At 40.1% G+C, this 12,560-nt stretch overlaps 1 non-coding gene across 1 annotated transcript; it reads left to right on the forward strand.

Annotated features, from left to right (window-relative positions):
- Nucleotides 1–467: 467 nt before the first annotated feature.
- Nucleotides 468–569, forward strand: LOC122232317. Its single transcript, XR_006209650.1, has one exon. It is a non-coding gene; the product is annotated as a U6 spliceosomal RNA (small nuclear RNA).
- The last annotated feature ends 11,991 nt before the right edge of the window (nt 570–12,560 follow it).

A 12,560-nucleotide genomic window follows, 5' to 3' on the forward strand; every position in this document is an offset into this window, starting at 1 on the left:
TCAGAGTCCCCATTATAATGTAATCTCCTTGAAAGCAGAGATTCTGTCTTGTTATGAGCTGAGCACTAAAGTTCATGCCTGCAAAAGCAAGCACTCAATACATGGTTGGTGAATAATCTATGAATAACAGAATAGAAGGGTTAGGCATGTAGGATCTGAATGCACAATTCAACTTTTGGAAGAGCTGGTAGTATTAAGCAAAGGCATATAGTTGGAAAAGTAAGAATGATTCTGCAAGAGTGACCAAGCCCACATACCCAGAGTGTTAAATGAATGCAGAATCATAAGATAAGATAGAAATGGAGTCATTAGTACAACCCCCATTAAGACCAGAGGTAACAGAACCAATTAGGGGACAGATGTAATGCACATGTAAGCCAAAGAAGTCCCTAGTCAAGTCCCTACTGTCAAGTGAACAGTAGAAAAAGGACTAGTTATAACCCAACATCCATGACAGAGGAAAAATTGTATCTGCCTTAGTAACACACACTAAAATCAGCATGATACAGAGATAAGCATGCCCACTCAACAAGGATGAGATGCAAATTCATGAAGCATTCCATATATTACTAAAAAAAAAGAAAAACAACTGTCAGCAAACGCTGAGTTGAGAGGAAGCACAAAAAGTGTGGAAAGTAAGGATGACCAAGCCTTCAACTCTGCATAACAGGAAATACAGTAGTATATTTCAACACTGGATGGGGGATTCATTTTGACAGGAAAATTAAAAGTTGTTTTAATATTAAACTTACATTTTTACACATCAAATAAGAAAACTCAAGGAGAAAGTGTGAGATTTTCAGACAGATGACTAGAGAGATGAGGATTAGATGTATTTCCTAAAAAAAAAAAAAAAAAAAAAACTTAATCAGAATTTTTAGCTGAATCCAGAAGAGTAAATCTGAGCTGTAGGAAATGTCCATAATGTTAAAGGACACTGGAAAAAAGAGGAAAACATAACTGGAAAAAGACATATACTCAGGATGTCATAGCACCAAAGAGGCTAAAGAGCGATCTTAAAGCAAGGGCTGATATTAGTAGAGATAACCAGAAGTTAAGGAGAAAGATTTGACCACCATGAAAGATATCAATTACCTTTGAGAATTTAAATCAGGCTAGACATCTGGTTCCTAATTTTAAAGGAGAACAAATGGTGAAAATTTTGATGTAGCATAGTATGTACATTGTACTGCCACAAGAAGTGTGGATATAAAAAAAAAAATTAGTGCTTAGCAATAAGGAAGAGTGTGTGTGAGGATGCAGGGGGAAGATGGTGGCGTAGGAGGACGCTAGGCTCACCGCGCGTCCTGCTGATCACTTAGATTCCACCTACACCTGCCTAAAGAACCCAGAAAACCGCCAGAGGATTAGCAGAACGGAGTCTCGGGAGCCAAGCGCAGACGAGAGGCCCACGGAAGAGGGTAGGAAGGGCGGTGAGGCGGCGCGCCCCATGGACTGGCGGGAGGGAACCGGGGCTGAGGGGCGGCTCGCCGGCCAAGCAGAGCCCCCGAGTCTGGCTGGCAAAAGCGGAGGGGCCGGACGGACTGTGTTCCGACAGCAAGCGCGACTTAGCGTCTGGGAGGTCAGAAGTTAACAGCTCTGCTCCGAAAGCGGGAAGGCTGGAGGACAAAGGGAGGGAGAGCTGCTGAGCCCCCGGACGGCAGAGCTCAGCTTGGCGGGGAACAAAGGCGCTCGCCAGCGCCATCTCCCTCGCCCATCCCCCAGCCAAAATCCCAAAGAGAACCAGTTCCTGCCAGGGAACTTGCTCGCTCCGCGCAAACACCCAACTCTGCTTCTGTGGAGCCAAACCTCCGGCAGCAGATCTGACTCCCTCCCGCTGCCACAGGGCCCCTCCTGAAGTGGATCACCTAAGGAGAAGCGAGCTAAGCCAGCCCCTCCTGCCCCTGTGCACCTTGCCTACCCACCCCAGTTAATACACCAGATCCCCAGCACCACAAGCCTGGCAGTGTGCAAGTAGCCCAGACGGGCCACGCCACCCCACAGTGAATCCTGACCCTAGGAGAGGGGAAGAGAAGGCACACACCAGTCTGACTGTGGCCCCAGCCGTGGGCTTGGGGCAGACATCAGGTCGGACTGCGGCCCCGCCCACCAACTCCAGTTATACACCACAGCACAGGGAAGTGCCCTGCAGGTCCTCACCACTCCAGGGACTATCCAAAATGACCAAACGGAAGAATTCCCCTCAGAAGAATCTCCAGGAAATAACAACAGCTAATGAACTGATCAAAAAGGATTTAAATAATGTAACAGAAAGTGAATTTAGAATAATAGTCATAAAATTAATCGCTGGGCTTGAAAACAGTATACAGGACAGCAGAGAATCTCTTGCCACAGAGATCAAGGGACTAAGGAACAGTCACGAGGAGCTGAAAAACGCTTTAAACGAAATGCAAAACAAAATGGAAACGACGACAGCTCGGATTGAAGAGGCAGAGGAAAGAATAGGTGAACTAGAAGATAAAGTTATGGACAAAGAGGAAGCTGAGAGAAAGAGAGATAAAAAAATCCAGGAGTATGAGGGGAAAATTAGAGAACTAAGTGATACACTAAAAAGAAATAATATACGCATAATTGGTATCCCAGAGGAGGAAGAGAGAGGGAAAGGTGCTGAAGGGGTACTTGAAGAAATTATAGCTGAGAACTTTCCTGAACTGGGGAAGGAAAAAGGCATTGAAATCCAAGAGGCACAGAGAACTCCCTTCAGACGTAACTTGAATCGATCTTCTGCATGACATATCATAGTGAAACTGGCAAAATACAAGAATAAAGAGAAAATTCTGAAAGCAGCAAGGGATAAACGTGCCCTCACATATAAAGGGAGACCTATAAGACTCGTGACTGATCTCTCCTTTGAAACTTGGCAGGCCAGAAAGGCTTGGCACGATATCTTCAGTGTGCTAAACAGAAAAAATATGCAGCCGAGAATCCTTTATCCAGCAAATCTGTCATTTAGAATGGAAGGAGAGATAAAGGTCTTCCCAAACAAACAAAAACTGAAGGAATTTGTCACCACTAAACCAGCCCTACAAGAGATCCTAAGGGGGATCCTGTGAGACAAAGTACCAGAGACATCACTACAAGCATAAAACATACAGACATCACAATGACTCTAAACCCGTATCTTTCTATAATAACACTGAATGTAAATGGATTAAATGCGCCAACCAAAAGACATAGGGTATCAGAATGGATAAAAAAAACAAGACCCATCTATTTGCTGTCTACAAGAGACTCATTTTAGACCTGAGGACACCTTTAGATTGAGAGTGAGGGGATGGAGAACTATTTATCATGCTACTGGAAGCCAAAAGAAAGCTGGAGTAGCCATACTTATATCAGACAAACTAGACTTTAAATTAAAGGCTGTAACAAGAGATGAAGAATGGCATTATATAATAATTACAGGGTCTATCCATCAGGAAGAGCTAACAATTATAAATGTCTATGCGCCGAATACCGGAGCCCCCAGATATATAAAACAACTACTCATAAACATAAGCAACCTTATTGATAAGAATGTGGTCATTGCAGGGGACTTTAACACCCCACTTACAGAAATGGATAGATCATCTAGACACACAGTCAATAAAGAAACAAGGGCCCTGAATGATACATTGGATCAGATGGACTTGACAGATATATTTAGAACTCTGAATCCCAAAGCAACAGAATAAACTTTCTTCTCGAGTGCACATGGAACATTCTCCAAGACAGATCATATACTGGGTCACAAAACAGCCCTTCATAAGTTTACAAGAATTGAAATTATACCATGCATACTTTCAGACCACAATGCTATGAAGCTTGAAATCAACCACAGGAAAAAGTCTGGAAAACCTCCAAAAGCATGGAGGTTAAAGAACACCCTACTAACGAATGAGTGGGTCAACCAGGCAATTAGAGAAGAAATTAAAATATATATGGAAACAAACGAAAATGAAAATACAACAATCCAAATGCTTTGGGATGCAGCGAAGGCAGTCCTGAGAGGAAAATACATTGCAATCCAGGCCTATCTCCAGAAACAAGAAAAATCCCAAATACAAAATCTAACAGCACACCTAAAGGAAATAGAAGCAGAACAGCAAAGGCAGCCTAAACCCAGCAGAAGAAGAGAAATCATAAAGATCAGAGCAGAAATAAACAATATAGAATCTAAAAAAACTGTAGAGCAGATCAACGAAACCAAGAGTTGGTTTTTTGAAAAAATAAACAAAATTGACAAACCTCTAGCCAGGCTTCTCAAAAAGAAAAGGGAGATGACCCAAATAGATAAAATCATGAATGAAAATGGAATTATTACAACCAATCCCTCAGAGATACAAACAATTATCAGGGAATACTATGAAAAATTATATGCCAACAAATTGGACAACCTGGAAGAAATGGACAAATTCCTAAACACTCACACTCTTCCAAAACTCAATCAGGAGGAAATAGAAAGCTTGAACAGACCCATAACCGCGAAGAAATTGAATCGGTTATCAAAAATCTCCCAACAAATAAGAGTCCAGGACCAGATGGCTTCCCAGGGGAGTTCTACCAGACGTTTAAAGCAGAGATAATACCTATCCTTCGCAAGCTATTCCAAGAAATAGAAAGGGAAGGAAAACTTCCAGACTCATTCTATGAAGCCAGTATTACTTTGATTCCTAAACCAGACAGAGACCCAGTAAAAAAAGAGAACTACAGGCCAATATCTCTGATGAATATGGATGCAAAAATTCTCAATAAGATACTAGCAAATCGAATTCAACAGCATATAAAAAGAATTATTCACCATGATCAAGTGGGATTCATTCCTGGGATGCAGGGCTGGTTCAACATTCGCAAATTGATCAACGTGATACATCACATTAACAAAAAAAAAGAGAAGAACCATATGATCCTGTCAATCGATGCAGAAAAGGCCTTTGACAAAATCCAGCACCCTTTCTTAATAAAAACCCTTGAGAAAGTCGGGATAGAAGGAACATACTTAAACATCATAAAAGCCATTTATGAAAAGCCCACAGCTAACATCATCCTCAACGGGGAAAAACTGAGAGCTTTTTCCCTGAGATCAGGAACACGACAGGGATGCCCACTGTCACCGCTCTTGTTTAACATAGTGCTGGAAGTTCTAGCATCAGCAATCAGACAACAAAAGGAAATCAAAGGCATCAAAATTGGCGAAGATGAAGTCAAGCTTTCGCTTTTTGCAGATGACATGATATTATACATGGAAAATCCGATAGACTCCACCAAAAGTCTGCTAGAACTGATACATGAATTCAGCAAAGTTGCAGGATACAAAATCAATGTACAGAAATCAGTTGCATTCTTATACACGAACAATGAAGCAACAGAAAGACAAATAAAGAAACTGATCCCATTCACAATTGCACCAAGAAGCATAAAATACCTAGGAATAAATCTAACCAAAGATGTAAAAGATCTGTATGCTGAAAGCTATAGAAACCTTATGCAGGTAATTGAAGAAAATTTAAAGAAATGGAAAGACATTCCCTGCTCATGGATTGGAAGAATAAATATTGTCAAAATGTCAATAATACCCAAAGCTATCTACACATTCAATGCAATCCCAATCAAAATTGCACCAGCATTCTTCTCGAAACTAGAACAAGCAATCCTAAAATTCATATGGAACCACAAAAGGCCCCGAATAGCCAAAGTAATTTTGAAGAAGACCAAAGCGGGAGGCATCACAATCCCAGACTTTAGCCTCTACTACAAAGCTATCATCATCAAGACAGCATGGTATTGGCATAAAAACAGACACATAGACCAATGGAATAGAATAGAAACCCCAGAACTAGACCCACAAACGTATGGCCAACTAATCTTTGACAAAGCAGGAAAGAACATCCAATGGAAAAAAGACAGTCTCGTTAACAAATGGTGCTGGGAGAACTAGACAGCAACATGCAGAAGGTTGAAACTAGACCACTTTCTCACACCATTCACAAAAATAAACTCAAAATGGATAAAGGACCTGAATGTGAGACAGGAAACCATCAAAACCTTAGAGGAGAAAGCAGGAAAAGACCTCTCTGACCTCAGCCGTAGCAATCTCTTACTCGACACATCCCCAAAGGCAAGGGAATTAAAAGCAAAAGTGAACTATTGGGACCTCATGAAGATAAAAAAGCTTCTGCACAGCAAAGGAAACAACCAACAAAACTAAAAGACAACCAACGGGATGGGAAAAGATATTTGCAAATGACATATCGGACAAAGGGCTAGTATCCAAATCTATAAAGAGCTCACCAAACTCCACACCCGAAAAACAAATAACCCAGTGAAGAAATGGGCAGAAAACATGAATAGACACTTCTCTAAAGAAGACATCCGGATGGCCAACAGGCACATGAAAAGATGTTCAACGTCGCTCCTCATCAGGGAAATACAAATCAAAACCACACTCAGATATCACCTCACGCCAGTCAGAGTGGCCAAAATGAACAAATCAGGAGACTATAGATGCTGGAGAGGATGTGGAGAAACGGGAACCCTCTGGCACTGTTGGTGGGAATGCAAATTGGTGCAGCCGCTCTGGAAAGCAGTGTGGAGGTTCCTCAGAAAATTAAAAATAGACCTACCCTATGACCCAGCAATAGCACTGCTAGGAATTTACCCAAGGGATACAGGAGTGCTGATGCATAGGGGCACTTGTACCCCAATGTTTATAGCAGCACTCTCAACAATAGCCAAATTATGGAAAGAGCCTAAATGTCCATCAACTGATGAATGGATAAAGAAATTGTGGTTTATATACACAATGGAGTACTACGTGGCAATGAGAAAAAATGAAATATGGCCTTTTGTAGCAACGTGGATGGAACTGGAGAGTGTGATGCTAGGTGAAATAAGCCATACAGAGAAAGGCAGATACCATATGGTTTCACTCTTATGTGGATCCTGAGAAACGTAACAGAAACCCATGGGGGAGGGGAAGGAGAAAAAAAAAAAAAAGAGGTTAGAGTGGGAGAGAGCCAAAGCATAAGAGACTCTTAAAAACTGAGAACAGGGGCGCCTGGGTGGCGCAGTCGGTTAAGCGTCCGGCTTCAGCCAGGTCACGATCTCGCGGTCCGTGAGTTCGAGCCCCGCGTCAGGCTCTGTGCTGAAAGCTCAGAGCCTGGAGCCTGTTTCAGATTCTGTGTCTCCCTCTCTCTGACCCTCCCCCATTCATGCTCTGTCTCTCTCTGTCTCAAAAATAAATGTTAAAAAAAAAAAAAAAAAAACAACTGAGAACAAACTGAGGGTTGATGGGGGGTGGGAGGGAGGGCAGGGTGGGTGATGGGTATTGAGGAGGGCACCTTTTGGGATGAGCACTGGGTGTTGTATGGAAACCAATTTTCCATATTTATGGAAACCAATTTATGGACAGTAAATTTCATATATTAAAAAATAAAAAATAAAAAAAAATTTTTTAAAAATTAAAAAAAGGAAGAGTGTGTGTGTGTGTGTGTGTGTGTGTTTGTGTGTGTGTAAAACCAGGAAGGAGAGGGAATGGGCAGGAGAGTGGGAACTGGTGCACATTTAAACACAACAAAATATACCAATAATCCAAATCCAAGAATAATCAATCTTGCAGACTGCCTAATTAGATGTTGACTTTTAAAAGCAAAACCTCAACATCTCTTTAGACCTACTCTTTCTAAAATAGTAGCCACCAACTATTTGTGGCTGTTTAAATTAACTGAATTAAGTTAAAAATTCAGTTCCTCATTCACACCAGTCACATTTCAAATGCTCCACAGCCACATGTGACTAGTGGCTATCATACAAGACAATGCATATACAGAATATTTTCATAATCCCTGAAATTTTTATTGGACAGTTATGCTTCATACCATGGCCTTTTGAAAGTATGTAAATTAACTCCAAATTTTTCTGAAATGTGTTGTATTTTAATAGAATAATGTGTTCATCCTCTTTGGTCCTTCTCCAAAGTAAGCACAAGCACCTACATGCATGCGCACGTACAGCATTTTACTGAGAAAGACATAAATCAAAAACAGAATTCAACTTGCACAGAACCATAAGCATTGATTACAAATCCCTAGAAATACTACATGACTGGTGAATGTCTTCTTTTTTAGTTTTTTTTCCTGACACATAAATTCATCAAGCATTTTCAATATACATACATTTCACAGATGGGTTTCACAGATGGGCAGACTGAGGCCCACCGAGAGGAACAGTTATCAGGAATAGCTATGAGGAATGTCAGTCAGTTGCTCCAGCATGTTTCTCTCTCTGAGGACTCTCTTTTCAACAGCCAAAGCCCAGTCAGCTCTATCTCCATGTACTTCCAGAGAAAGCATTTCCCGTGATCTCTCTGACAGGTGTCAGAAACCTCACCCACAGGCTTTGTCAAATACTAGCTGAGAAATCAACCACGGGATAGATACCTCCTACTAGATGTGTACCATGTAGGTACGTAGATATTTCATCTGAGACAATTATCCACTGCAATATGACAGCATACAAGCACACATGAATACCTAGTTTTTTACTGCTTTTCTGTCAAACAGCCAAATGAAAACTGTTCAAAAAAAGCATCTTCTTCAGTTCCCCTCTCTACTCACCATAAAGGTCGTTACTCATATTTATCTGCATGCGTTTAATAAGTTACATTCATAAATGCATCCAGAGTGGGCTCCAGCAAGTCATAAAAACAGACTGGAATAATAGAAGGTCATACATTTTGAAGGGATAGGAAGGATGACAAACATGGCAGAAGAACTAACAATAATTCCAACTTTCTCTACCTTCCACAGTGAACACTGGATTTTTCTGGCATACAACTCCCAGTGAAGATCTGTATGACATTTCAGGAACTTGCAAGGATAATGATTACCAACAGTGCTCATCAAATGTTAGTATATTCCTCGATTATTTTTTTACATTTTCTCCTTTTTGTCCATTGTGTTGGTACCATTGCCACCAGCTAGGTATATACGTGCAGTTACTAACAAAAGAGAACAGGCTCCACAATACACTACTAGAATTACCATCTGATTGATCAACAGTGTTCTCACTAACCCCTGTCTAATGACTCACATGATTATCCTCCTAAAATTCTCAAATATTTCCCAAGATTTCCCTTCCTTCATTCAATAAACTCATGAAATTCAACATCCTCCAGGAAGTCTTTGTTTCAGTCAGTGGGTTTAGCAAATTGATATTTCTCACCCCTCTCCCTTACTTCCTGTTATTTCCATTCAGATAACAGCTCAAATATCATCTCCACAATGAGGTCTTGCTTGGCTAACTCCTGTCACTAACTGTCTCTAAGTCACTGTCACATCACCATACTTAACTTTTATCATAGCATTTACCATTAGGGGACGTTATCTCTATACAGGTTTCTAATATGTCTGTTTATTTTATATCTTCCCAAAATAGAATTTGAGCTTCATGAGAGCAAGACTGTCTGTTTTACTTACTGGACTGTGACTGGTACATTACAGATATTCAAGCATCCATTGGATGAAATCCAATCAAGCCTCTGGCCTAAATTTCAGTAACTCTGGACAGTAGGGAACTGAGGGAATAGAGGAACACATTAAATAACACCAAGAGGAAACAGGCAAATCAAGAATGTGGGAGATAATACATAATAACTGACTTGAACTCTTCAGTAAGTCAGTGTTGTGGAGAAAACAAAGTGGAGGCATTTTGTTTATGGGATTGTTATTTTCTTAGGAATGATAATGACACTGTGATAACTTAGGCGTATATCCTTATTCTTAAGAGATGCCGGCTGCATTATTAATGGGTGATATTTTTTAATATATGCAACTTAAACTTTCACATAGAATGGCAAAACTCTGTGTGTGTGTGTGTGTGTGTGTGTGTGTGTGTGTGTGTGGAGAGAGAGAGACAGAGAGAGAGAGATAAAGAGAAAGAGGAAGTATAGATAGTAAATTTTAAAGGATATTATATAGGTATTTATTGTACTTGTCTTTTGGCTTATTTGTATGTTTTATTATGAAAATTTTCAAAGTTGGGAAAAAAACCTTTGGATAAATGACTAACTAGATGAAAGGTAGTGAATCCCTCCTGATTCTAGCCTACCGAATACCAAATGCTCAGGACCTACTATTCCTCTAATTTTTCATGGTAAGAATGTTCACTAATACTTATTTAATAATCTAAGTCATCCCTCTGTTAACTGTTATACCTGTATTGTATGTCATTTATACCATATGGTTCAATGATAAACCTTTATAGAGTCAGAGCCCAGATGTTGGGGATCATGCCAGTCAATTCATTTACAATGCCCATACTAGGGGGCTAAACAGAGAGAGATGATTAACAAATTATTTGGAGGAACAAATATTTGCAGATCAGCTGCACATTTAGGTAAGTCATGGATCTTGAGCATCTAGACAGAGATTTTCAAACCAGTCCCAGAAGAGCTGGCCATGAAAGAGAAAGTAGCTAACTTATAAAATGAAGTTCAGTTCATGTGAGGCAGACTTGGCAGAATTTGCACCTCAAACATCATGGTCACTAAAAAGGACATCTGGCAGGGCCCAAAATGACATACACAAACTAATGAATTTCTTATTCCCTTTGACTTTCCCGTATTGCTCACTTGAATATAAGCTGCAAGAAAACAAAAGTTTGACTATTTTTTCACACTGCTATAATATCAGTACTTAAAAAGAATGCCTAGAACTTTTTAGATACCCAATAATTATTGTTTGAATGAATTAATGAGTCAAATTCTGACAGAACAATGGTTCTCCAACTTTAGCAGGTATCAGAATCATTTGGAGCACTTGGTAAAACACAAGATTCCTAGACCCGACTCTTAGAATTTCTGATTCAGTATTTCTGGAATGTGGCCCAAGAACAGACATAATGCTAATGCCAGTGGCCTGGAGACCACGTTTTGAGAAGCACTGCTGTAAGAATTATCTCTCTTAACTTTCTCTTTGCTTCAGACAGTGCTACCTAAGAAGCAAAGACAGTACTATGCAATCCTTTTGTATAGATACCTAATATACCTCATTGTTTATTTGACAAATATTCTTCTTATGGTACTACAGAAACATTTAAGCTTGAATTTAGGTTACTCAAAATTCAGACACTTTCCCATCAATCAAGCCAAATATTTGCCATAGGTATTTTACTCCTTGCCAGGGGAAGCTAGAATTCCATATTATCAGCTCAGTATACTACTCCTCCAGCTCATTTCTGTGCATTTGGAAGAAGGCTGGGAAAATATACACTATCTCTTTGCAGCACGATTGCTCCGTGAAGCATGTCTGCCCCCAGAGAAATCAGGTGCCTCACGCACTGCAGAAATTTATGTTAAAGAAAGTCTGTTTATGAGAGGCGAATGTGTAACCCAAATTTATCTCCCAGTGACAACTTCAGAATCTGAAAATTTCCAACATCACCCCCTTGTGAGTTGCTTGAAATTGCTGTTTTTCAAGTCAAGAACACCTGTTTAGTGTTTTTCTCCTCACCCTCTCTGGTAAATGGAACCACCAGGAAAACAGCATCTGAAGGTTTTAATGAATAAGAAACACAAAGTATTGACAGATTTCAGCACATTATACAACCCTTACCCTGTCCCCCTAATGAGGTAAGATCAAAAAGGAAAAAAACAGTTGTGATATTGGGCTCTGGAGTTTGTTTTTAAACTGCTGCAAATGAGCTCAGATAGAGTACCATTCTACTGGGTACAGTCATAAGCAATTTGCACATTGCTGTGAAATAACATATACAGACATGACTGTGGTAAGTGAACAACTAAAGATTTGATGTTCAGCATCAGGCACACTTCCAAATAACTTTCCATCTCAACTATACGACACTCTAGCAATCAAAATTCCACTTGTGCCTTTACCACTGGGTCAGATCTAACTACAAAGCAAAAAACAAAACAAAAAAACAACTAAAAAGTCTGAGCCACTTATTGAATCTTATTCTAATTAGGTAGTTATTGCGTACCTACTCTGTAATAGAATACAGATTTTGAGAACAGAGAAAGAAAATATTAATTACAGCTAGATGGGATGACAAATGATCTGATAAACTGCTACGGAGGGGCGTCTGGATGGCTCAGTCAATTAGGTGTCTAACTTCAGCTCAGGGTCATCTCATGGTTCGTGAGTTCAAGCCCCACATCAGGTTCTGTGCTGACAGCTCAGAGCCTGGAACCTGCTTCAGATTCTGTGTCTCCCTCTCTCTGCCTCTCCCCTGCTCACACTCTGTGTTTCTCTCTCTGTAAAATAAATAAACATTTAAAAACACTGTTACGAACTACTTATTTTGTGCTAGTCACTCACTTAGGTGCAAACATTTGATTTGATGGTCACAGTCCCTATTTGTAGGTCTTGGTCTACTCAAAAATACACACAAACAAGTCAAAAAATAAGTGGTTATGTAATTCCAAGTTAAGAAAAGGTAAGAAGGTCTTTCATTCAGCCAACATGTGCTATTCAGTCAGGTCCTATGGCTTGAAAGATGGGTAGAATTTTGAGAACCAGATGAGGAAAAACTGAGCAAAGGAG

This window comes from Panthera tigris, chromosome A1 (assembly GCF_018350195.1).
Source record: "Panthera tigris isolate Pti1 chromosome A1, P.tigris_Pti1_mat1.1, whole genome shotgun sequence".
Classification (NCBI taxonomy): domain Eukaryota; kingdom Metazoa; phylum Chordata; class Mammalia; order Carnivora; family Felidae; genus Panthera; species Panthera tigris.